We start from the raw sequence: 24679 nt of genomic DNA on the forward strand, positions 1-24679 counted from the left end.
ACTCAATAAAGGGTAGATGAGTATCCCAAGCATCACCAAAATATCACACAGGCTCAAATCATATCTTTAATGTATGGTTTGTCCTTTCACTTTAACCGTCTATTTGGGGGTGGTAAACCGTGATGATATCCCGACGTGTACTAAGAGATTTCTGTAAGGTTTACCAGAATCGAGAGGTAAACCTACTATCTCTATCCGATATGATGGATAATGGCACTCCATGCAATTTGACTATCTCTCTGAGATATGTCCTAGTTAGCTTCTCTATTTTTTGGTTTCTTTTATTGGCGGGAAGTGAGAAGACTTGGTTGATCTATCGACACTACCCATTTAGTGTCGTAACCGCTAGAGGTCTTGGGCAGTTTTGTTTTGAAGTCCATCACAAACTGCTCCCACTTCTAATTGGGGATCTTCAGTTGCTATAGTAATCCCGAGGGATTTGTATGTTTTATCTTTGCTTTGGAGCAAGTCAGGCACTTGCTCATATAGGTGGAAATATTGGCCTACATGTTGAGCCACCAATATAGTTTCTTCATATCCAAGTACATATTTTCCAAACCGGATGAATGGAGTATCTTGATTTATGAGCTTCGTCCCTGACTAGGCTTATCATGTCACTGAATTATTGCATCCAAATTTTGTTCATGAAGTACCTTGCTCCATCTTCCTTAAGTTCAAGTTGTTTTTCCATTCATCTCAAGCACTTCATATCATTGTTTTCTTCCATGAGAGTGTTTCTATGGGTATCTCTTATTTGAGCGGTAAGGTTAGACAGTATTGTCATCGATATCGCCTTGACTCTGGGAGGTTTTACTGGTTCTTTGCAACTTAAAGCATCTGCCACTACGTTGGCTTTTCCAGGATGAAAACAGATCTCACATTCATAGTCATTTAACAACACTGGTAAGGTTTGACGAGATTGTCATCGATAGCTACTTCTAGTCGAAGATCTGCTGAAGGATCTCATGGTCTGTATAGACGGTACATTTCGTCCCCTCGAGGTAATGACGTATCCTAGTCCTTGATGTGACGTGTTGCAGTATACGACGAAGTCATCATTTACATCTAGGAGGGGAAGTATTGGTGCACTACACACCATTTCCTTTAACATCTGAGACGCAGTGTCATGTTTGTCTCCCCAGATAAATTTTGTCTCTTTCTGCATCAATGCTATGAGAGGTTTGGCTATCCTGGAGAAGTTCTTTATAAATCTCCGATAATAAACTGCAAGGCCTAAGAATTGGTGTACCTCTTTTGGCGTCTTTGGTGCTTCCCAATTCTTCGTAGCATCTATCTTAGAGGGATGGGTATGAATTCCTTTGCTACTAACCACATGTCCTAGAAAATGTACCTCTCCAATGCAAAGTTCATACTTGTAAAATTTGGTGTACAATTTTTTCTTTTCTCAATAGTTCTAGGATTAGCTGCAAATGTTGCCCGTGTTTTTCCTTGGTTCTAGGATTAGCTGTAAAATTTTGTGTATAATTTTTTCTTCTATAAACACAATCACAATTTTTTTTCATGTAGGGTTTACATATACGGTTCATGAGATCCATGAAAACTATTAAGGCATTGGTCAATCCAAATGGCATTACTAAGAATTCCTAGTAGCCATAATTTGTTCTGAAGGCTGTCTTCGTGTGGTCTTCTTCCATGACTCGAAGTTGATGATACCCATACCTTAAGTCGATGTCTGAAAAATAGCTGGCTCCATAGAGGTGATCGAAAAGATTATCGATCCTTAGGAGTGGATATCTTTTCGTGATGGTCAACTTATTCAAATCCCGATAGTCGATAAACATCTAGAATAATCCATCCTTTTCTTGGCAAACAATACAAGTTCTCTTCAAGGCGAGAAACTTGGTGTGATGAAATATTTGTTGAGGAGTTCCTGTAGTTGGCTAGAAAGGTCTTGCATCTCCGACGGTGCCAACATATAGGGAGACTTTGCTACCGGCGCCGCTCCAGGAATGAGGTCGATTTTATAATTTAACTTGTCATACAAGTGGTAATCTGAGTAGATCCTCAGGAAACACATCAGGGACACATGAGGTACATCCTTGATCTCTTTCCCTTTGCTCTTCTTATCGATGATGTGGGCTAAGAAGGCTTAGCACTTCTTGTGCATGTATTTCTTAGCTTTCATATAATATATTATCCTCAGATTTTTACTAGGTTTGTCTCTATAGATGATTGATGATTCCCTGTTGGGTAAAGGAAGATGTATTGCCTTTTCATAGCACACGATTTCAGTGCAATGAAGGGATAACCAATCCATGCCTATTATGATGTCAGAATCCTGATAATCATAGGATGAGATTAACGTGAAAGGCATGATTGTTTAACGTTAATATGTAATTCTATAAAGGTTATTACCGGCATGGACTTTAGCCATTTCTACTACGTAATATTCCTTAAGTTTACTAGATTTGTGGTTTAGTAATTGTCTAAACTTACGAGTAACAAAGTTACATTGACATCCAAATCGAAAAGTACAGATGCATATAAGTTGTTGATTAAGAACGTACTAGTAACCACGGTGGGTCCTAGATAGCATCCATAGCTTCGATCATGAATGCCCTTCCTTTGCAATTCCCTCCTCATTTTCTCAGGTATCGGCAGCCCCTCTTGAAGTCCCCATTCTATCCGCATTCAAAAGAAGCTTCATTTCTGATGGCGACAACTCTCTGGGTTGCTGCGTGCGCTGGTGCAGGTGTCAGATTCCTAATGAACTTGGTGAGATGTCTTAATTTGTCGCACTTATCACTGGACCAACATGCATCCATATGGTGGTTGTAACATTCCGTTTGAAATTAAATAAAAAACCCTAAACCCCGATATGTGAATTATATTTTATTGAAACCCTAAATCCATAATAATTTAGCAGGGTGTTGGTTTCGGGGAGTTAAATGTTATAATTTTAGATTTTGGGGGTTAAAGTGTGATTTCCGGGGTGGTTTTGTACAGAATTTCAGAAGGCAGAGGATGTTTGGTAAGTAGTGGACTTATGTTGAAAAAGGTTTTGTGGAGGAGGGCCAAACTTGGAAATTTAGCTCATGTTTGAAAGAGAACACGAGAAGTAACCCGCTACCTTTCCCTCTCGTTTTGGTGGATATCAAACCCTAGCCGTAGCATATTTTTCTCCAACCGCCACCACCTTCGGAGCCTTGTCAGCTGCCGCTGCATTTCCGTGTTCGACCGCCACCCTATTACCCACTACTTTGCCGATGAACACCACCACCATAGGCCCGCTGCTGATGACGTCGTGAGCAGCCGGGTGGACCGCCGAAGGCCGAACAATGGGTTGTGTTCGTCGATACGTGGGCCGTGACCTACCGGAAAGTTCCAGGTAAGGCTAACCGCCAGCCTCTCCCCTCTCATTCGTTCTCTCGGTGTGATTGACGTCGTGTATGTCCTTTGCTGCCGCCGGTGGCCTTTGGTCGCCATTTCTCTTTGTTCTAGCGTCATCAGCCGCCTAGTCGGTGGTTGAGAGCTTGTGGTGTCGTGCCGTGTATGTGCGTGTGTTGCTACTAGAACCCGCGAAGCATATGGAGGAGGTTTATGTTGGCTAGAAGTGAGGCAAACCACTATGGTGCTGCCGCTAAGCTTCCTTCTTTTTCCGCCACCGACCATTGTGAGGAAGTGGCTATGTGTGTGTTAATGATGTTCAGCTTGTACGTGTGTTTGGTTAATGGAATTGTCCCTCGAGCTGCCACCGTGTATGGGTGGCTGCCTCCGTGAACCACCGTCTACCAACACCGCCCTAGGTGACAGTGGGTGGTGCCCGACCTAGTGAAGCTCTAATTACCCAAAAAACTTAATCGTGGACCTAGTTGGCATGTGCTTGGGTTGGAAACCCTAATTAGGGTTTCGAAAAACCTAATCTTGGAGCCTTTGGTTCGGGACTTGTCGGGACCCACGTTTTGGACCGTTAGATTGGATTTATGAATTAACCTAGTAGAGTGATGGACTTAATGGATTAAGTCCTTAACAGGTTAAGTGTTTTTACTTAACCCTAATCGTAATTTTATGTGAAAACCCTAATTGTGTTTGGGATCGAGTTGGGCCTTTTCTTTTGGGCTTAGGTGTTTGAGTTCTTAATGGGCCATATGAGAACAAGTGTATGGACTAGGAAATTGGATGGGCTTTATGGTAAGGCCCATGTAAGGTGTTTGGGCCGAATTTGGAAAAATGGGCCATATATTGGGCCTTGGTTGATTGTTTGGCTTTTAGGCCTTCAGAGTGTGAGTTTGGGCCTTGGTCTTGGACCAAGATAGGTTATGGGTAAAATGGTATTTTTACCCCAAGTAGGGATTTATGGTTATGCATTGGAACCCAATTATTAATTGGGTTTTTTTTATGCTGACAATTCGGAAATTTGTCAGCCAGCAGCCAGGGATCGTGTGTGTGCTTTAACAGTGCCTGGTGAGTTTCATCACTGGGTTTAGCGGGTCGAAGGCACCAATGCCAGCCCATGTTTATGCTATGTTAGTATGCTAACTGTCTTTGTGACTCTTGCATATGTTTATGTTTGTATGCTTTCCAGGCTAAGGTTTGATACCGAGTGGGGCCTAATGACTGTTTGTATGCTATGTATCTATGTTGCATGTGTATGTGTTTATTTGATATATGTTATATGCATGTTGGGCGGGGCCCGATTTACTACCGAGCACAGCTCGATGTCCGGGTGGGGCCCGATGGCTGGGCGGGGCCCACTATATGTTTTGTTATGTATGGGTTATGTATGATATGAGATATCTTGGGGAATTCACTAAGCTTTGTGCATATGTTTTTCAGTTTATGTTTCAGGTATTTCAGTTTTCAAAAGGAAGAGCTACGTTTGACTGTATGGTACACACACTTATTGTTCCGCATTTGACTTGTTTTGGGGTTTATACTCTGATTATAATGTATCAACTTTATTTAAACGAGTAATTGATGATCCTTCTTTTATAAATTAAACGAAATTTTATGTCAATATTTTTGGGGACGTTACAAGTTGGTATCGGAGCTTTGGTTTGAGGGATTCGGGCACACTCTCGGGTGTGTCTGAACTCAAACTGAGGATTTTGTAAGGTTTTTTCAAAAATAAATGTATTTACTTAAGAAAAGAGTTTTCTAAAATGAGAAAGGGTGTGGTGCATGCAATTAGCTGAGATCAAGTCAGTTTTTCCAAAATACCCATACATGTTATCTGTTATGTTTTGATATGTGAATTTGTGGTATTGCATGCTAGTTAGGGCTAAGGTTATCCTCAGTTTTTGCATGTTAGAATGCTAGGAGAGATGCCTTTGTATGCCTATTTCATGAACATGTAGATTTGCATGCTAGTCCAAATTAGCTAGTGATAGGATGGCATGATATGTGATGTCTGGTAGTCTAGGAAGCATAGGATGATGGGTCGGGTTGGTTTCTATGTGTAAAGCATTCAGTAGATGGAGTGGGAGCTTCTAGTATGTGTTGTAGTAGGTTGGATTGGAGTGATACTGTACGAATGCTTCTTGCTTTGGGCTTTGTGGAACTCCTAGGTGATAGGAGTCAGATATTAAGTGAATATGTCAAGTAACATGTAACCAAGCTTGGATAATCTCAGAGTGACGGATTTGACCTTATTGCACAGCTCTTGTCTGAGTCCAACCGTTGTAGGGATGAGTCTGTTACTCGAAGGATTATCTAAGCTTTGTTGCATGTGATTGTATTCATGAGGTGTGTGATTGGCATTATAGGGAGTTCTTCAGCAGCTGATGGTAGGGTGAGGTTGGGAACCTAGGAAAGCATAGGGATTGCTTCGGTGGGTGAGGTCGGGAACCTAGAAAACCCTAGGGGTTGCTTCGGTGGGTCTTGTTGTGATGGGTAGCGAATGATTGGATTATGGATTTGAGAGGGTGACTTAGAGTGTTCGGGAGAATTCTTGAGGAAAGTATGGATAGGTGTGGAAGGTAGTATTAGGCTCGTACTACTGAAAGCACATGATCCATACTCGAATAGGGGAAAGTCTTGGAAAATATAAGAAGCATTTGGGATGAGAATTTTGGGTATATTCGGATCTTTTGGATGTTGTTTTGGTATGGTATGGAGCATATAGGAATGGGGTTCAGATTCTGGTTCCAGCTCAGCAGCAGGTAATGAGCTGATCGATGCGCGATCATGGGAATTCATCTCATCAGAGATTGCTCGCGATATTTTGGAGTGGACCCCCGGTGGTCTTGGTTTCAGTCAAGGAAAGTATTTTGGAGCTCTTGGATGATCATCGTAGGGCCTTTCAGGCCGAGATTGTAGTAAGGCAGTTGGGAGCTCATCTGGAGCCCAACGCTTGTGGATCCCTAGAATACTTCAGGAATGAGGATCTTATGGTTAGTTCTTGTCATTTGGGATCGGAAGGGAGTTCCATACCATGTACTTAGGAGGAAGTCAAGATTTCTCCAGATTCACCAACAGGTATTTCATCTTCTGTCTTCTCCGGGGTTGATATCAGGAATATGTTCTGCATTGGAATTTTGCTGGTTGGGATAAATTATATCTCGGGTTGGTTCTGTGATAGTGTTTGGATTTTAATATCAAGGATTGGGATATGCCATTCTGCATTTCGGGAATCTTCGATGAATCTTCAGATGGCCGAATTTTCTGGAATGGGTTCAGCTTGTTCCGTTGTTGTTCTGGGTCTTTGTCGGGATCGGTTCAGGAGCATTTCTTGGAGGATCTTTGGTCAGGGGATAGCTCTCCACTGAAGTCAGGATTCAGTGGTTCTATCATTTGTTCGGGTATGAACGGCAGTTGCCTATGGAAGAACTTTGGAGTTCAAGGCACTACTGTTGCTAGGAAAGGAACACTAGCAGGAAGATGATGGTGTCAGTTGCGTGAGTTGTTTTATCATTGAATGTGTCAAGGGAATTTTTTGTTTTTGCATGGACTGAAGTTGGCTAGAGTTCTGTGATTCCTCAAGGATGAAAATTTGAGTGGATATTCGTTAGTGCATGGAAAGGGTTATGGCTCTTAGTAGCCGTCATAAGAACTCAAGGAATTCATAGGGAATCATGGGAAGTGATTTGGGTTATCGGATTGGTTAAGGTTTCAAGAGTATTCTTCAGGATTTCAGGAATTCAGGCGGTTATTGAGTTGGGCTAACAATGGAACATTAGTATCGATTAGTGCAGGTCGTAGACGGTTCATGCTATGTAAGGTTGATGGGTTGGGAATCCATCATATTTAAGGGATGAAGGAACTTTGTTGAATCCAAGTGGGGGAGAATCGATTAGGTTTTCAGGAAAACAGGAAGGTGTGAACTAGGGAAAGTTTCACATCTTGGTCAGGAGGAGAGACGGCTCAAGTGGTCGTATTATATTGCGGCGGTGTGTCACACCCCCAAACCAGAACGGCGGAAACGTTCGGGGGCGGAGGACGTCATGTACAGTATCATAACAATTGAATAGTAAAGAAAGTACACACCACCATAATATAAATATATTTGAAAAGTTTACATGATTGTATGTGTTACATGTTTAAATATCAAATACAATATGGTGATCCAAAATACGTTACTAACGCCAGCGCGTTAGTCTTCAAAAAGTAGTTGCTACCTGACTTAGCGTTTTCCTGAGAATACAAGTTATTTCAAAGAAAAAGTGTCAACAACAAGGTTGGTGAGTTCATAAGTAGTGTTTTGATAAAATGTATGTCATTCGAAAGTTCGTGTAGGTTTTCCAGAAAATCCGATATTTTCTAACAAATGTATGTAATGAGTATGAAAGATCGTTGTATAAACTGTGTGTATTTGTACTGGGAAAATCCTATATTTTCCTAAATGAGATGCAGTCTTAAATGTCCAAGACCGTAACCTGTAAGCAAATATGACATGCTCAAAAGATGATGTATAGTCTTATTATAAAACAAAACTACAAGAAGATTTGTATTTGAATGTGACAATAACTGTATTTCTTACTTTTCCCCATTAAAACGTAATACCATAATAATTGTCTATCCAGTGAGTTTTTATAACCGTACTATCATAGTTTGCCTGTAGTGACGTTCTTCAGGCGTCGAAATGAGATGACACTTGTCACCCCGGGGACTGTAGCTAGCAGTCAGGGCGCGGGATCGTTAGTCCCGTATAGATCTATACACACTTGTCACGTTCTCCGGACGGGAGATTCTGGTTATAAACAGGACTTCTAGTGGTACCTTTAAAAGGTATATTGAAGATGAATGCCTCACGAATTCTCAATTAAGTCACGTATTAAAATGTATATGTTTGTTTCTGTAACGATTATCCTTTTTCATAATGATAATAAAGGCATAAAATGATTTGTATGTTCTTGTATGTATAAAGATGTCATAACGAAAGTGGTTACCCTAAATATGATGTAAACGTATAAATAGAGCTTATGATATCTATACTCATCTTCCATTCCATGAGGGTAAAGTAAAGTAAGATGTTTTGTATGTTAGACATGATCCATGTGATAGTTATTAAAAACAGTCTGAAATGTATAACGAAAGATAGATGTTTTCACACAGGATTAACCGTTTGTTTACTTGTATTCTCCCCCGTAAAGTGTTCAAAAGCATTTAAAATCAGTTAAAAGCGTAGAAATGGGGGTATGAACTGACTTGATTGAAGTGGTTGTTTTGAAGTAGTCGAGAGAAGAATCGAGCAGAACTTCGACTAGAGAGAGTTGAAATCTCGGGATTATCGGGGATCTCGGGATTCTCGGGGATCTCGGGAGTGTAGAACTTCCTTCGGGACTCGAGTATGAAAAACCGGGGCTTCGGGAAGGCTTCTCGAGGTAATCACGCAGAGTAACGACACTTAGATGGAAAGAGATGAGCACCAAACCCGGCACCCTTAAGCTTCTATTTATAGGGGCTGATTTGGGGTCTCACGTCGTGAGTTTTGGATTGCTCACGTCGTGAGGCTTAGTCAGCATGATCCTCTTCGATGAGTTGACGTGGATGATACTCTGGAACCCATCAGTCACGAGCTCACGTCGTGAGCATGGTTCCCTCACGTCGTGAGGCTGAGTCAGCCTCGGGTTTTGTGTCCCGAACATGTAAAATCCGTAACTTTCGCGTACGAGCTCCGATTTCGACGTTCTTTATATGCACGCGTAGGTGTGAAAAGGCTCTACAACTCTCGTTTAGACTCCGTCTGCTAATTTTGAATTTATTTTTATTATATTATTTTTAACAGGCCGGGCCTTGAAAAGTCTGTTTAAATTCCATAACTCCTTCATCTGATGTCCATTTTCGTCAGACATTTTACTGTTGTACTCCTATTGTCAGGGTCTTCAACTTTCGTTTAGGTTGTGTCGGCTAAAGACCGCTCGATCTCTATTTCAAGTTTTTAGCTGTCTACTGCTAGGTCAGAAACTTCGAAAAATCATAACTTCCTCATACGAAGTCAGATTTGGGCGTTGTTTTTATGTATGTTTATGGTTTAATGATATCTACGGCTTTCATTTAGATACTTAAGGCTAAAAAGTATTTTATCGAAATTTCGTATTTTACGCTTAACAGTGTTTTGTCGGTTTTGTTGCGGATCTTCGATTGGTCATAACTCCTTCGTTATAACTCGGATTTTAATGTTCTTTATGTTTTCGGAAACTTTGTTACGATATCTACCACTTAGTACACTGAAAGTGAGACTTTCAAACATTTCATTTTTTTGATGTTATTTCAATTAATTCAAAAAGGGATTACCACATTTGACTTTTAGTCAATACATTGTCTTGAAATATCGGGTTGTTACATCATCCCCCCGTTAGAGGGAATTTCGTCCCGAAATTGTTTACAAAGCAAAAGTTTATGAACTAGGGAAAAGATGCGGGTACTTTTGTTGCATCTGATCTTCTCACTCCCAAGCGAATTCGGGTCCCCGCTTAGCATTCCAGCGAACCTTCACTATTGGTATGCGACTCTTGTTAGTTCGTTTGATTTCCCTATCCATGATTTCGACGGGTTCTTCCACAAACTTAAGATTTTCATTCAGCTCGATTTCCTCGAGTGGAATTACAAGGGTTTCGTGGGATAGACACCTCTTCAAGTTAGACACGTGAAACACCGGATGTACTTTGTTAAGTTCGATTGGAAGTTAGAGTCTATAAGCTACTGGACCAATCCTTGCAGTAATTTCGAAGGGTCCAATGTACCTTGGGTTTAGCTTTCCACTTTTTCTGAAGCGTATCATGCCCTTCCAGGGTGAGACCTTCAGTAGAACGCGGTCACCAACCTGAAATTCCAAGAGTTTTCGCCTTTTGTCGGCATAGCTCTTTTGTCTATCTCGTGAGGCTTTCAGTCGCTGTCGAATTTGAACGATCTTTTCAGTCGTTTCCCTTATGATTTCCGGACCAGTGAGAGTACTATCAGGGACTAGACCTTTCGCCAACTGCGTGTCGCCCACCTCCGCCCAGCACAGAGGTGATCTGCACTTGCGGCCGTAAAGGGATTCAAATGGCGCAGTCTTGATGCTAGTGTGATAACTGTTGTTATAAGAGAACTCGACCAATGGAAAGTAGACGTCCCATGCTTTACCGAAATCGATTACACATGCTCGCAACATGTCTTCTAGGGTTTGGATCGTTCTCTCACTCTGCCCGTCAGTTTGTGGGTGATAGGCTGTACTCATGTCAAGCCTAGTTCCCAAAGCTTTCTGCAGCGTCTGCCAGAACCTTGAAGTGAATCTACTGTCTCGGTCCGAGATGATAGATATTGGTACTCCATGAAGTCGTATAATCTCTCGGATGTAGGTTCTTGTTAGTTTCTCCATCTTATCGGTCTCCTTGATAGGTAAGAAATGGGCAGATTTGGTTAACCTGTCGACGATCACCCAAATGGTATCGTGACCACCCTGCGTCTTGGGTAGTTTGGTTATGAAGTCCATGGAAATCTGGTCCCACTTCCACTCAGGTATTTCGGGCTGATGGAGTAGACCTGAGGGCTTCTGATGTTCTACTTTGATCTTGGCGCAAGTCAAGCACTTGCCCACATAGGTAGCAATTTCTACTTTCATGTTTGGCCACCAGTAGAGTTGCTTGAGATCCGAGTACATCTTATCTGAACCTGGGTGCACGGAGTATGGGGTCTTGTGTGCTTCGTCCATAACCATTTCTCTGAACCCACCGAACTTCGGTGTCCAGATTCCGTTCATGAGGTAACGAACTCCATCACCTTTGATCTCAAAATTCTTGTCCATCCCTCTAAGTGCTTCACCTGTCATGATTTCGGGTTTCAAGGCTTCTAATTGAGCTTCCTTGATTTGTGTTGACAGGTGTGAATGGATCGTCATAGTCAATGACTTCACTCTTCGACAGAGTACTCCTTACGACTAAGGGCATCTGCCACCACATTGGCTTTTCGTGGATGATATCGAATTTCACATTTGTAGTCGTTAAGTAGGTCAATCCAATGTCTTTGGCTCATGTTAAGTTCCTTCTGATCGAATATGTGTTGAAGGCTTTTGTGGTCTGTGAAGATGGTGCACTTCGTACCGTATAGGTAGTGCCTCCAAATCTTCAGAGCGAACACCACTGCTCCAAGTTCTAAGTCGTGAGTAGTGTATTTAACGTCATGTGTTTTCAGTTGCCATGAGGCGTACGCAATAACCTTTCCTCGCTGCATTAGCACACAACCCAGCCCTTGATTGGAAGCATCGCAATATACTACGAAGTCTTATGTCCCCTCTGGAAGGGACAAGATGGGTGCACTGCACAGGGCTTGCTTCAAGGTTTGGAATGCAGTATATTGCTTTCCCCCCAGTTGTAGGTTACACCCTTCTAAGTCAGGGAGGTAAGAGGTTTTGCAATGCTGGAGAAGTTCTATATGAACCTGCGATAATAGCCAGCAAGGCCTAGAAATTGGCGAATTTCGGTTGGCGTTGTTGGCGCAGACCAATTCTGGATAACCTTGATCTTGGAAGGGTCCACGTGGATTCCCTCTTTGCTGACCACGTGACCTAGGAAGTCCACCTTCCTAATCCAAAATTCGCATTTTGAGAATTTTGCGTAAAGCTTCTCAGTTCTCAGCATCTCTAAGACTTGTCTCAAGTGCTGACCATGTTCTTCTTTACTTTTTGAATAAATGAGTATGTTATCTATGAATACTATCAAAAATTTGTCCAGGAACGAAGGACATACTCGATTCATTAAGTCCATGAACACGGCGGGTGCGTTGGTTAGTCCGAACGGCATCACTACGAATTCGTAGTGACCGTATCTGGTTCGGAAGGCCGTTTTAGGAACATCTCTCTCTAAGACTCTCAGCTGGTGATATCCCGATCTCAGATCGATCTTGGAAAAGTAGTTTGCTCCTTGGAGTTGATCGAACAAATCGTCTATTCGTGGTAGGGGGTACCGGTTCTTAATGGTAAGTTTGTTGAGTTCCCGATAGTCGATGCACATTCTGAATGATCCGTCTTTCTTTTTCACGAAAAGAACTGGTGCTCCCCAAGGTGAGAAGCTTGGTCGGATGAATCCTTTGCTGAGTAATTCATTCAGTTGACTGGATAGTTCTTGCATCTCTGTTGGGGCTAAGCGATAGGGCGCTTTGGCCACAGGGGTGGCTCCAGGAATTAAGTCGATTCTGAAGTCGACTTGTCTCGCAGGCGGTACTCCTGGAAGATCCTCAGGAAAGACATCAGGAAAGTCACAGACGTCAGGCACGCCCTTGAAGTCTTCTATTCCTCGATTCACATCCACAACATGTGCCAAGAACGCATGACACTCCTTGCGTAGATATTTTTGAGCCTTGATGCAAGAGATGATACGAAGAGGGGTGCTAGGTTTGTCGCCATAAATAACGAGGGCTTCACCATTTGGCATATTAAGGTGAACGGCCTTATCATAACATAAAATGTCCGCACGATGAGAACTTAGCCAATCCATGCCTATGATGACGTCGAAACTTTTTATTTAGACTGGCATGAGGTTGATTGGAAAGGAATTATTGTTTAATGAGAGGGTACAGTTTAAGTATATTTCCTTAGTGCTTTCTGTTTTCCCGTTAGCCATTTCTACTATAAAAGTTTCACTTAATGATTGAGGAATTTCTTTGAGTAGGTTTTTAAAACTATGACTCACAAAACTCCTCTCCGCTCCACTATCAAATAACATACATGCATATGAGTTATTGAGGAGAAACGTACCCGTAACAACAGTGGGGTCCGCAATGGCTTCCTCCTGGCCCATTGCGAATACTCGGCCACTTCCACCCGTATTCCCATTGTTTGCATTTGGGCAGTCCCTTCGATAGTGTCCCGTTGCTCCACACTCGTAACAAGCACGACCTATTCCCACATTTGCGGCTGGAGCGGTTGGTTGGGTTGGTTCCTTGCAGAAGCGGACAGTGTGTCCCTTCCGGCTGCACTTGGTGTAATACAGCTCACGGCAGGGTCCGTGGTGATGAAAGTTGCACCTATTGCACTTCGGCATATTGCCGATGTACGGATTTGTTGGTGCGGGGGTGGTAGGGACAGTAACAGCGTGAGCTGTCACTAACTGTTGCCTCTTGGGGTTCCCTTGTGGGGCTTGCCCCTTTCTCTTGTTCCAGGGTTTCCTTCGGTCCTCTACCTCCTTCGGAGGGTCAGCAGTAACCATGATAGTGCCCTGTTTAACCCCGTGATCGATTAGTCGTTGAGCCAGGCGCTTTGCGCTGTTGAATGTGACTGGGTTGGAAGCCAAAACATGCCCTTGAATCTGGGGTGACAACCCCCAGATGTATCTTTCCACTTTCTTCTGCTCCGGGTTGACCATTCCCGGGCATAGGGCTGACAAATCACTGAACCTGGCCGTATAGGCGGCTAGGTCAGAACCAACCATTTTCAAGTTCCATAATTCCTGTTCCAGTTGTTGAATTTCGCCCCTCGGGCAGTATTCTTCTAACAGTAGGACCTTCAAGTCCTCCCAGCTCATGGCGTTGGCGACTGGAAGAGATACGGATTTCACATGGCCCTTCCACCATGTGAGGGCTCGGTCCGTGAAGGTACAAGCAGCAAACTTGACCTTGCTTATTTCTTGGCATGAACAGATTTCAAAGACCGTCTCGGTCTTTTCAAACCATTGCATAAGTGCAATGACTCCTCCAGTGCCGTTGAACATTTTTGGTTTGGCGTTCAAGAATTCTTTGTAGGTGCATTCCCTAACATGACCATGACCAGTGCTATGGTTCTGATGATTGGTACTACTCTCGCTCCCTCCGGCTCCATTAGAGTTTATTTGGGATAACGCAGCTGCTACTGCTGTGGTGATGGCAGCCTGTACCATAGCGGGATCGTAAGTTGGAGGTGGTGGTGGCGGGGTTGGTGTCGTATTTCAGCGTGCTGACCTACGAGGAGGCATCGTGCTGAAACAAAGTTAATGGAAGACAATAAGTCTCACATGTTTGAAAGTCGTGTGTTAATGAGTTAACCATTTTCAACATTTCATGAATTGGGTTTGACATAAACAAGGTTCTTGATTTTGATTCATAATTAGAGTTTATAGATAAACTTATGAATTCGAGTGGTAGGAAAAGAATTAACACATAAAAAGAGTACTTCCTCATATATTGAGTTACATTTTGGAGTCAGGAAAATTTTCGACCTTTCCAAAGGTCTTTGATTGCAAAAGTTAGAAAAAAAGTAAGACTTTTAGTCGAGATCCTATTTTATAACAAAATTTTGGGGGTCGGACAAGTGTTACTTGCGATGTGGTTTGCGCTTGGAGCTTGACTCCGTGTCTGAGTGCTTGGCCCGCATGAGACGCCTGTCAAAGGTGGCTTGCTGCTCCCTCATTTCTCTTATCTCAGAAAGGGCTGTGTTTAGTTGGTCTTGGAGTGTGTCGGTGTGGAGTTGGACATCCTCCTGCACCCTGTCCAGGCGACGGATATCGGCTGCATTACCTTGTACCTCTACGTCGGTTTCGCGAATCCGGTTCGCTTGAACTCCTGATTGGTAGGACTGGTTGGCTATTTTGCCCACCATGACTAGGAGAGCCCGGTCAGCTGAACTTCCACCACTGACGTCGTAGAAGTCCCGACACATGCCGTAGGGAGGGCGCAATCCTTGCTGTTGACTCCAATGGTGAATGTGACTTCCCCAGACAGGAGTTGGTCCCTGAAAACCTCTTCGAACCGCAGGAGGTTGGACGGCAGGTGGATTGATTATTTCTGGTTCCGAGTCTGTCCCATCAGAGCCTTCCTCTTCCTCCTCCTCCATGGGTTCCTCATCCTCTTTTGGGTCGTCTTCCTCCCATCCCCCGTTACCTTGATTGGGGTAGTAGGGGTCTCCTGGTAGGTGGAATCCAGCCATAGTGTCTATACGAGAATAGGGTTAAGAATTTACTATAAACTAAAGCACATACTGAAGTATCAAAGTTTAAACTTATTGCATTTACCAAATACTCCTATAGTATTCTAAATGTTATGTTTGATTCAAAGAGGTTATGTTTGGTAAGTTTTAGACTTGTTGTCCACTGCAGGTACTCCCTGGCATACGTTAGTCGGCTCTCGGACAAATATAGTTGATCAGGCTATATTCATCCCAGTTCCAATTACATATCTCAAGGCATAACTGTAGTGCACATCTCATCTATAATACTTCTATATTGTTTTCATCATGATACTGACCCTGTTAGATAATGTATGCATGTATACTTTATAAAAATTTCATTTTAAAAGTATAACTCTCACTCAGAGTGTTTTTGCCCAGCTGTGTTTATAGTTGTATATCAAAAATAAATGGTTTTGATATACTTAGTTCACTATAAACAACGCTCTGATACCAATCGGTCACACCCCCAAACCAGAACGGCGGAAACGTTCGGGGGCGGAGGACGTCATGTACAGTATCATAACAATTGAATAGTAAAGAAAGTACACACCACCATAATATAAATATATTTGAAAATTTACATGATTGTATGTGTTACATGTTTAAATATCAAATACAACATGGTGATCCAAAATATGTTACTGACGCCAGCGCGTTAGTCTTCAAAAAGTAGTTGCTACCTGACTTAGCGTTTTCCTGAGAATACAAGTTATTTCAAAGAAAAAGTGTCAACAACAAGGTTGGTGAGTTCATAAGTAGTGTTTTGATAAAATGTATGCCATTCGAAAGTTCGTGTAGGTTTTCCGGAAAATCCGATATTTTCTAACAAATGTATGTAATGAGTATGAAAGATCGTTTTATAAACTGTGTGTATTTGTACCGGGAAAATCCTATATTTTCCTAAATGAGATGCAGTCTTAAATGTCCAAGACCGTAACCTGTAAGAAAATATGACATGCTCAAAAGATGATGTATAGTCTTATTATAAAACAAAACTACAACAAGATTTGTATTTGAATGTGAAAAGAACTGTATTTGTTACTTTTCCCCATTAAAACGTAATACCATAATAATTGTCTATCCAATGAGTTTTTATAACCGTACTATCATAGTTTGCCTGTAGCGACTTGCTTCAGGTGTCGAAATGAGATGACACTTGTCACCCTGGGGACTGTAGCTAGCAGTCAGGTCGCAGGATCATTAGTCCCGTATAGATCTATACACACTTGTCACGTTCTCCGGACATGAGATTCTCGTTATAAACATGACTTCTAGTGGTACCTTTAAAAGGTATATTGAAGATGAATGCCTCACGAATTCTCAATTAAGTCACGTATTAAAATGTATATGTTTGTTTCTATAACGATTATCCTTTTTCATAATGATAAAAAAGGCATAAAATGATTTGTATGTTCTTGTATGTATAAAGATGTCATAACGAAAGTGGTTACCCTAAATATGATGTAAACGTATAAATAGAGCTTATGATATTTATACTCATCTTCCATTCCGTGAGGGTAAAGTAAAGTAAGATGTTTTGTATGTTAGACATGATCCATGTGATAGTTATTAAAAACAGTCTGAAATATATAACGAAAGATAGATGTTTTCACACAAGATTAACCGTTTGTTTACTTGTATTCTCCCCCGTAAAGTGTTCAAAAGCATTTAAAATCAGTTAAAAGCGTATAAATGGGGGTATGAACTCACTTGATTGAAGTGGTTGTTTTGAAGTAGTCGAGAGAAGAATCGAGCAGAACTTCGACTAGAGAGAGTTGAAATCTCGGGATTCTCGGGGATCTCGGGATTCTTGGGGATCTCGGGAGTGTAGAACTTCCTTCGGGACTCGAGTATGAAAAACCGGGGCTTCGGGAAGGCTTCTCGAGGTAATCACGCATAGTAACAGCACTTAGATGGAAAGAGATGAGCACCAAACCCGGCACCCTTAAGCTTCTATTTATAGGGGCTGATTTGGGGTCTCACGTCGTGAGTTTTGGATTGCTCACGTCGTGAGGCTTAGTCAGCATGATCCTCTTCGACGAGTTGATGTGGCTGACACTCTGGAACCCATCAGTCACGAGCTCACGTCGTGAGCATGGTTCCCTCACGTCGTGAGGCTGAGTCAGCCTCGGGTTTTGTGTCCCGAACTTGTAAAATCCGTAACTTTCGCGTATGAGCTCCGATTTCGACGTTCTTTATATGCACGCGTAGGTGTGAAAAGGCTCTACAACTCTCTTTTAGTCTCCGTCAGATAATTTTGAATTTATTTTTATTATATTATTTTTAACAGGTCGGGCCTGGAAAAGTCCGTTTAAATTCCATAACTCCTTCATCTGATGTCCATTTTCGTCAGACTTTTTACTGTTGTACTCCTATTGTCGGGGTCTTCAACTTTCGTTTAGGTTGTGTCTGCTAAAGACCGCTCGATCTCTATTTCGCGTTTTTAGCTGTCTACTGCTAGGTTAGAATCTTCGAAAAATCATAACTTCCTCATACGCAGTCAGATTTGGGCGTTCTTTTTATGTATGTTTACGGTTTAATGATATCTACGAATTTCATTTAGATACTTAAGGCTAAAAAGTATTTTATCAGAATTTCGTATTTTACGCTTAACAGTGTTTTGTCGGTTTTGTTGCGGATCTTCGATTGGTCATAACTCCTTCGTTATAACTCGGATTTTAATGTTCTTTATGTTTTTGGAAACTTTGTTACAATATCTACCACTTAGTACACTTAAAGTGAGACTTTCGAACATTTCATTTTTTTTGATGTTATTTCAATTAATTCAAAAAGGGATTACCACATTTGACTTTTAGTCAATACATTGTCTTGAAATATCGGGTTTATACACGGTGTGAGTAGGAGTTCATGGAACTTCCAACCGCGGGTCAACACCTTCTTTGTTATGCATAGCTGGATTTTGGGGGGATCCAGATCAAGGGCTGTGTTAGAGCCTTGTTGCCTGTTATTGTCTGATGAGGGTTTCAGAATTCGAAGTATGACCTAAACACGTGGTTGGATGTGGGTTTCGACTTAGGTGCATGGGGTTGTGATAGATAAGATGTGGTAAAGCCATGGGTGGTAACCATGCTCGATTTGAAGTGTTGTAAGATTGTTATGGGATTGTAGCATTCACCAGGCTGAAGTAGCCAAACGTTGCCGATGGTCATAAGTCTAAAGGAGAAATTAGTTGTGCCTTTGGCACGTCGACCATGACTGTCGAGAAGTATTTATCCATTCAGGTTGGGGACCATTGGGGTCTGTAACGGAGTCTGGCCTGTATAGCTCTAGTTGGGTGGGACCCGTCGGTGAGGGTCATGTGATTTTGGCATTACAGGTGGGACCTAGTCGAGACAGTTGGGTCAAGGATTTGGATCTTGAGTCGTATGATTAGGTAGTGATCAGTGTCACACGCAGAGAGCTTTATAGGCTGGGTAGCCTTATTATTTGGACTCTTGGGAACCTGGAGGTTGGACCAGGTGCGAGACTGGTAGTCTCAGCGTTGGTTTGGGAACCTTTATATATCTCGGCCTATCAAGGATTGTCGTTATCAAAAGGTCTTGGGTGAAATGAAAGTGCAGATCTGCGGCTCTCGGGTTATGAGATGAACATTGGGTTGGGTTTTAGGTAAGATCTCGTGTCCGGTATTGCGAGTGTTTTTGTAGTTGTTATAAATTGAGTGTAAGATAAGAAATCAAAGTTTTGAATGAATTAAGAACACATGGAGTAAATATGATCTCGTTGGCTCGATTATGATTTTGAGAGATACAGAGAAAATATAGAGTACAAAAAAATACATAGGGATGAAAAAAGCATACAAAAAAATACATAAAGGATTAAACTTTAACGCTTTGACATAAAGATCCCCTTATGCAAAACATACGAGACACCTTCGATACTATTACAAAACAAAGGACGCTTTGACACCTTATAACTATTTCGACTCCAACATTCTCCCCCTTTTTAAGTAGTGTCGAATCCTAAGTCATCAGCATCTGGGCCGCTTGATGTATAACCCTTCTTGTCTCAGCATACCAATTAATTGTTTTTCGAATTTCTGCTTTGTCACCATTATTGTTCTTTTTGCAGCTATTCTTACGAACCAGAAGATTCGTATACTGAGAACTTGTATATCTTTCAAGATCACAAGCTTTAAACGGAACTTAGTTTTTTTTTCCCTTTCTTCTTTTTCCCCATAAAAACAATTCCAAATGGCTTCATATAAATCTCTCCATCTTCATAATTTTTCAGACTTCCTTTACCCGTTAACATAGATTGGGGCACTGTTACTTGTTTTCCCACTGCCAAAGCCAGTTCCACATCAGTCTATGCAAGACATTCAAAGTAATTGTTAGTGTACAACTTAATGTGAGCAAACCCAATCAAGAAGTAATCTTTGTTTGTCATTTGTAGCTTCGAAACATCTACTTCTTTCAAAAATTTTGCTACACTAATGAGATCGTTAAGATTCATTAATGGAAAGTCTGCTTCCGAGAAGTTGAAGGCAACGTTGTTAGCTTGAACAAAATAATAACGAAAATTTTGCAACATTCCTTCTAACAACACATCCTTAGAAATGTTGAGAACTCTGACAATTTCAATCGAATCTCTTGAGCTTTTAGCATCACATCAACTTCAATGCCAGAAACATGAGTTCGACTTCCAGCATCTGCTTGAAGTTGTAATAAATAGTTAAGTTTCATGTGGAGAATTTTGAATTGCTTACCAGACATCAACATGTGATCTGGTATATTCTCCTCTTCTGGATCAAATTGGATTTCAGCAAAATATACCCTGACATCATCTTCTTCTATAGTATCATCCGGAATAGACTTATGTCCTTCAGTGGATTGAGTAGGAAAAAAAGATGTGATTGGTTTCTCTAGGATGTTTTGAAAGTGGGTGAAGGTGTGGATTGATGTAATGTTGTACACATGGGTGAATGAAATGGTGGTAACGAAGTAGATGTGTCTGATGGGTTTTAGCCATAAGAACATCCTATGTGCTCATGCAAACCCAAATGCTTGGATCTAGGTTTCTCTATTGTACATGCATTCATCCAAGACTTTAAACCCTAGATCTAGCATGTGATAATCAATATTAACATATGAATTGGGGTTTAGATCATACCTTGATTGTTACGTAGCAACAACAATCTCAAACCCTCCTTGTAATGGCTTTAAAAAGCTTAGAGTCACAAGTGTCACTCCTCTAATGGCTCACAAACACCAAGAGCAAGAGGATGAAGAATAAGGAGAGAGGAGGCTGCCCAAAACATCCAGAAACCCTAGTAGAACTCTTCTCCATGTTTTTGGGGCTTAAGGGTACTATATATACATGTAGGCTATTAGGGTTTTCAACTAGGAAACCCTAATCTGACTGCTTAAGCCCTAAGCAGCCCATGGACCCTTTTAGAATATCCCTTGGACGATTTCTAATGGGTTTCCCCATAGAATTCGTCCAACCTATTATTCCAAGGTGATCCATAGCCCAAATGCAATTATCTTATAATTACAGTTCCAGTCCCTTAAGTTTAATTAATCTCTTTTAGCCACAAAATTAATTATCAATTAATTCTTGACTAATATTAATTAAACAATATGATTTCTCCTTTAATATATTATTCTCATAATATATTAATAAATCATAATTAATCCTTTCTCTCCATAGTTCATCCTATCAAGTTGCTTTGGTGAAGGCAACCCAAAAGGACCATGCACCATCGGGTCAAGTACATACCAAAATAGTTATGGGCTTAGACACTAATCCAACAGTCTCACACTTGGATAAGTCTAATAACTATTCTGCGTATGACTTCAGATCCTGATCTGCAATCGTAGCTTTCAAAAACCGCTGTCAACTCTGATCCTATCAGAAGCGCGTCCTTTAGATAAGGGATCATATATTCCTCCATTCTAGATATCATATAGACTGAGACATGGATTTAAATCATTCTCTCTGTCTATGTGTTGTTTCCCGATTTTCGATTTATGACGACTGACAACAGACTACAATTGAACACATCAAATTAGTCCCGGCTTGGCCAAGCGCTTAGGTGTCATCACTAAATCATCGAGGGGCCCACAAATATCTCTTTCATCCTACTTTGGATAAAAGGAACGGATAAACTTTGATTCAATGCTTGCTTGTACTCACTCACCAAATCACACACAACAATATGTTTTATAACACCAAGTTACTGGTGCGTTTATATATTATCAATGTGTAACCGACTCGCAAGATACAACTCACATATCTCGGTTTCAAGAATATAAGATGTTATCGTCTCACCAATCACTCGTGATAAAATCCATGAAGTGATCCAAGTGAGTGTGGGTTTATTCCAATGCTCAAATCATATTCATAAGCACTCATGAACGTTGCAGCAAACATTTGCTTATGTCTAATACACTTTAGACAATCCACACACCAATTCATGACAGTCTTCATTCATACCTACTTCCAACATATGAACGACTGTGGACCGTTCAAATAATTTGATTGTTCTGAACCAATTTAATTATTTAGGAAGTCAAAACATGCAAAGTGAAACACAAGAATAATACTAATCCTATATGGTCCCAAACCTTTGAGTATAAATAAAACACCTTTTATTTATCACCATATCGATTACTCATTATTTGTTGTTTCGGGTAATCAACTTCTTACTTGAATTATTACTACACTTGTCCCATGCTCTCAGCATGCACACAATGTTTACCTACGGTCCTTACTTTGTGAAATAGATCAAATGAACACATTTCCAATCATACTCATTTCACAACTCCCAATCCCTATCATAAGTATAAGAATATGAAATTCTTGTTACTTATTCTAACATTTTATGCACTGATTCTTTCGGAAAGTTATAGCTCAAAATCATCAAGACTTGGCCAATCTCTATCAGAAACAATTCTATAGATATGATGTCTCTCACTCAAAGTACATTCCTTTGAACATCCTTCTTGCATAAAAGTTTCTAATCTAGATACAGATTCTCAATATCCAACTCCCAATATGGAAACATTTCCATATTTGCCATATGACAATTCATTCTTAATAGAATCTTATCTATTCATAATAATGTCATCCAATACCATACTTCCAACTACTCACAAGTGATCAATCCTCAACGAGCTTTGGATCGTCCTTTGATAGTTGTTTAATTATTTTAGTCAAAACCGATTCTAGTCCTTTTTCCCTCTAAATGTGCTAGACATTTGGAAAATTTTAGAATGGTCAAATATAATAGCACTAGCAATCAATCCTATACCCTAAGCGTATGGGACACGATGCATAATGTCTTACATAAAGATATGATACTTTATCAATCTTCTGTCATAATTATTTTATGTGTCTCGTTCTTACAATTCGAACTATCAAGAGGGATACCGTAATCATAATCGAAATTTAAGAACACACTATGTATCCTTTGACTAAATTTATTAAAATTTCTCAATCTAAGCTTTAGATTTTGAAACGAAGTACAATATTCTCTCCCTTAATTATAGCAAAACAATTATTCAATCCTTACGACTTTGCAAAGTATAACTCTTGTTTTCTATAATTAATATTGCTAACTTGCAATACTTGACTTAATAATCATACAAGCACAACATTTATGCTCCCACTATCATGATGATTATTATCATATAAGCATAACACTTATGCTCCCACTAGCTTTGACATGTTTTAGAAAACAACTGAACTTCTAGAAAATACTTATTGAATTTCTGAAGTTCATATTTCTAATACCTAATGCTTTGATAATCCTTTATCTAAGCTTCTTAAACTTATACACCTTTGCCTTAGATAGCTCATATGTGTGTCTAAACAATCCAGACTAATTGCCAAATCTCACAATCGAATTATGGAAAGGGATGACGTAACCATAATCAAATTCGAGAATACAATTTCACAATCACTAACTTCTTAAAATCTCTCTTAGTGAAAGCATTTCCTCACAGTCATTTTCATGAAGTAGGGAATCTTATGACACTTAGATTTTAATGGTGTATGTGTTCCTATCCATGCGAATTTGTCAAAACCAAAGTTTGCGACAAATCCAAACTCATATGGACTGAACTTTCTCAATCTTGATTTCTTGCCTTATGGTAACACGAGTGCCCACCATGTCTTCCAAGTAGTTAAGCAGCTCACCCTTTCATATCAATGTACTTTTCATTGATCAAGGTCCTTGCCTTTTATGCGTTCAAATGAGAACTCATAGAACTCACATGCATAATTAACTCAATTGGAATGGCACAAAAACAAAATAATGTCAACACGATAGGTTGTAAACCTCAAGTCGTGTGCTAGTGATGATCGATAAGGTTTATTCTTGATTAGTTCTTGAAACTTTTCAAGACCATTAAGACTCCCACTAACTCCTTGACATATAAGATTCTTTTGTTAATAAACATTTCTCGACAAACAAATATTCAAGATTTAGTGTAGCTTTTATCAAGACAAAACACTTCACTAAATTGGTCCTAGTTGGTCTTTGTCTTATCCAAGACATCACAACTTTCCAATTGTGCAACAATAAGAAAACCTTTTCAAATTTCACATTTGATGAATGTTATAAACCTTCTTAAGACTTGTCACTCAATTCATAATCTTAACTCTAAGACTTGTTTTTGGAACGAAGTATGATTGACTTCTTGATTTAACCATTTCTTCAATTCTTGATTCCTCTTCTCAGACATACAATTGCACTAAGACTCACTTAGAGGATCAATTGAGATATGGTTCTTAATCATTAAGACTATAATAAAACATAAAAAGGTACTCTCCCTTCTTCTTAGAATAGAGAAACTTTTATCTTTCTGCCTACTTGATTCTTCTTATTCGTTCTGCTATTTATTGAAACTCTTTCAATCAATTGAGAATTACACTTAATCTCATAAGTATAATCATATTTACTTATCCTTAGTAAATCATGACGAATATCTTTGTTACTCTTGTGGTGGACTTGATCAACACACAACCTTGTGTACTCGATCTCCTAGTCCTTCACTTGACACTTTGTCAATGAATTAGTCTAATTTCCAAATATGAAATTTCTCATTCATCATGCAACCAAGTTGTATGATTCCAAGTTTCTGTCCAATTGAAACTTGGGCGATGAGAAACTTTCCCTATTTGGTAAATTCTTGACCTTTCCACAAATAACATAATTAAGAATCAAATCCATTACTGCTAATAATAGAAACTTACATAAAATTTTCATACACGCCATTGCAAGGATATAAAATCAAAATTTATATTATTGCGAAAAAATTTGTCCTTACAATGCAATTCAACTGAAAAACTATGTTGTTAAATATTCCTAAGCAATCTATTCTAACTCCAAGTAGTAGCTTAAGATTCTAATCTTCA

Source organism: Lactuca virosa, chromosome 9, assembly GCF_052849685.1.
Source record: "Lactuca virosa cultivar CGN04683 chromosome 9, Lactuca_virosa_CGN04683_v6, whole genome shotgun sequence".
In the NCBI taxonomy this organism is placed as follows: domain Eukaryota; kingdom Viridiplantae; phylum Streptophyta; class Magnoliopsida; order Asterales; family Asteraceae; genus Lactuca; species Lactuca virosa.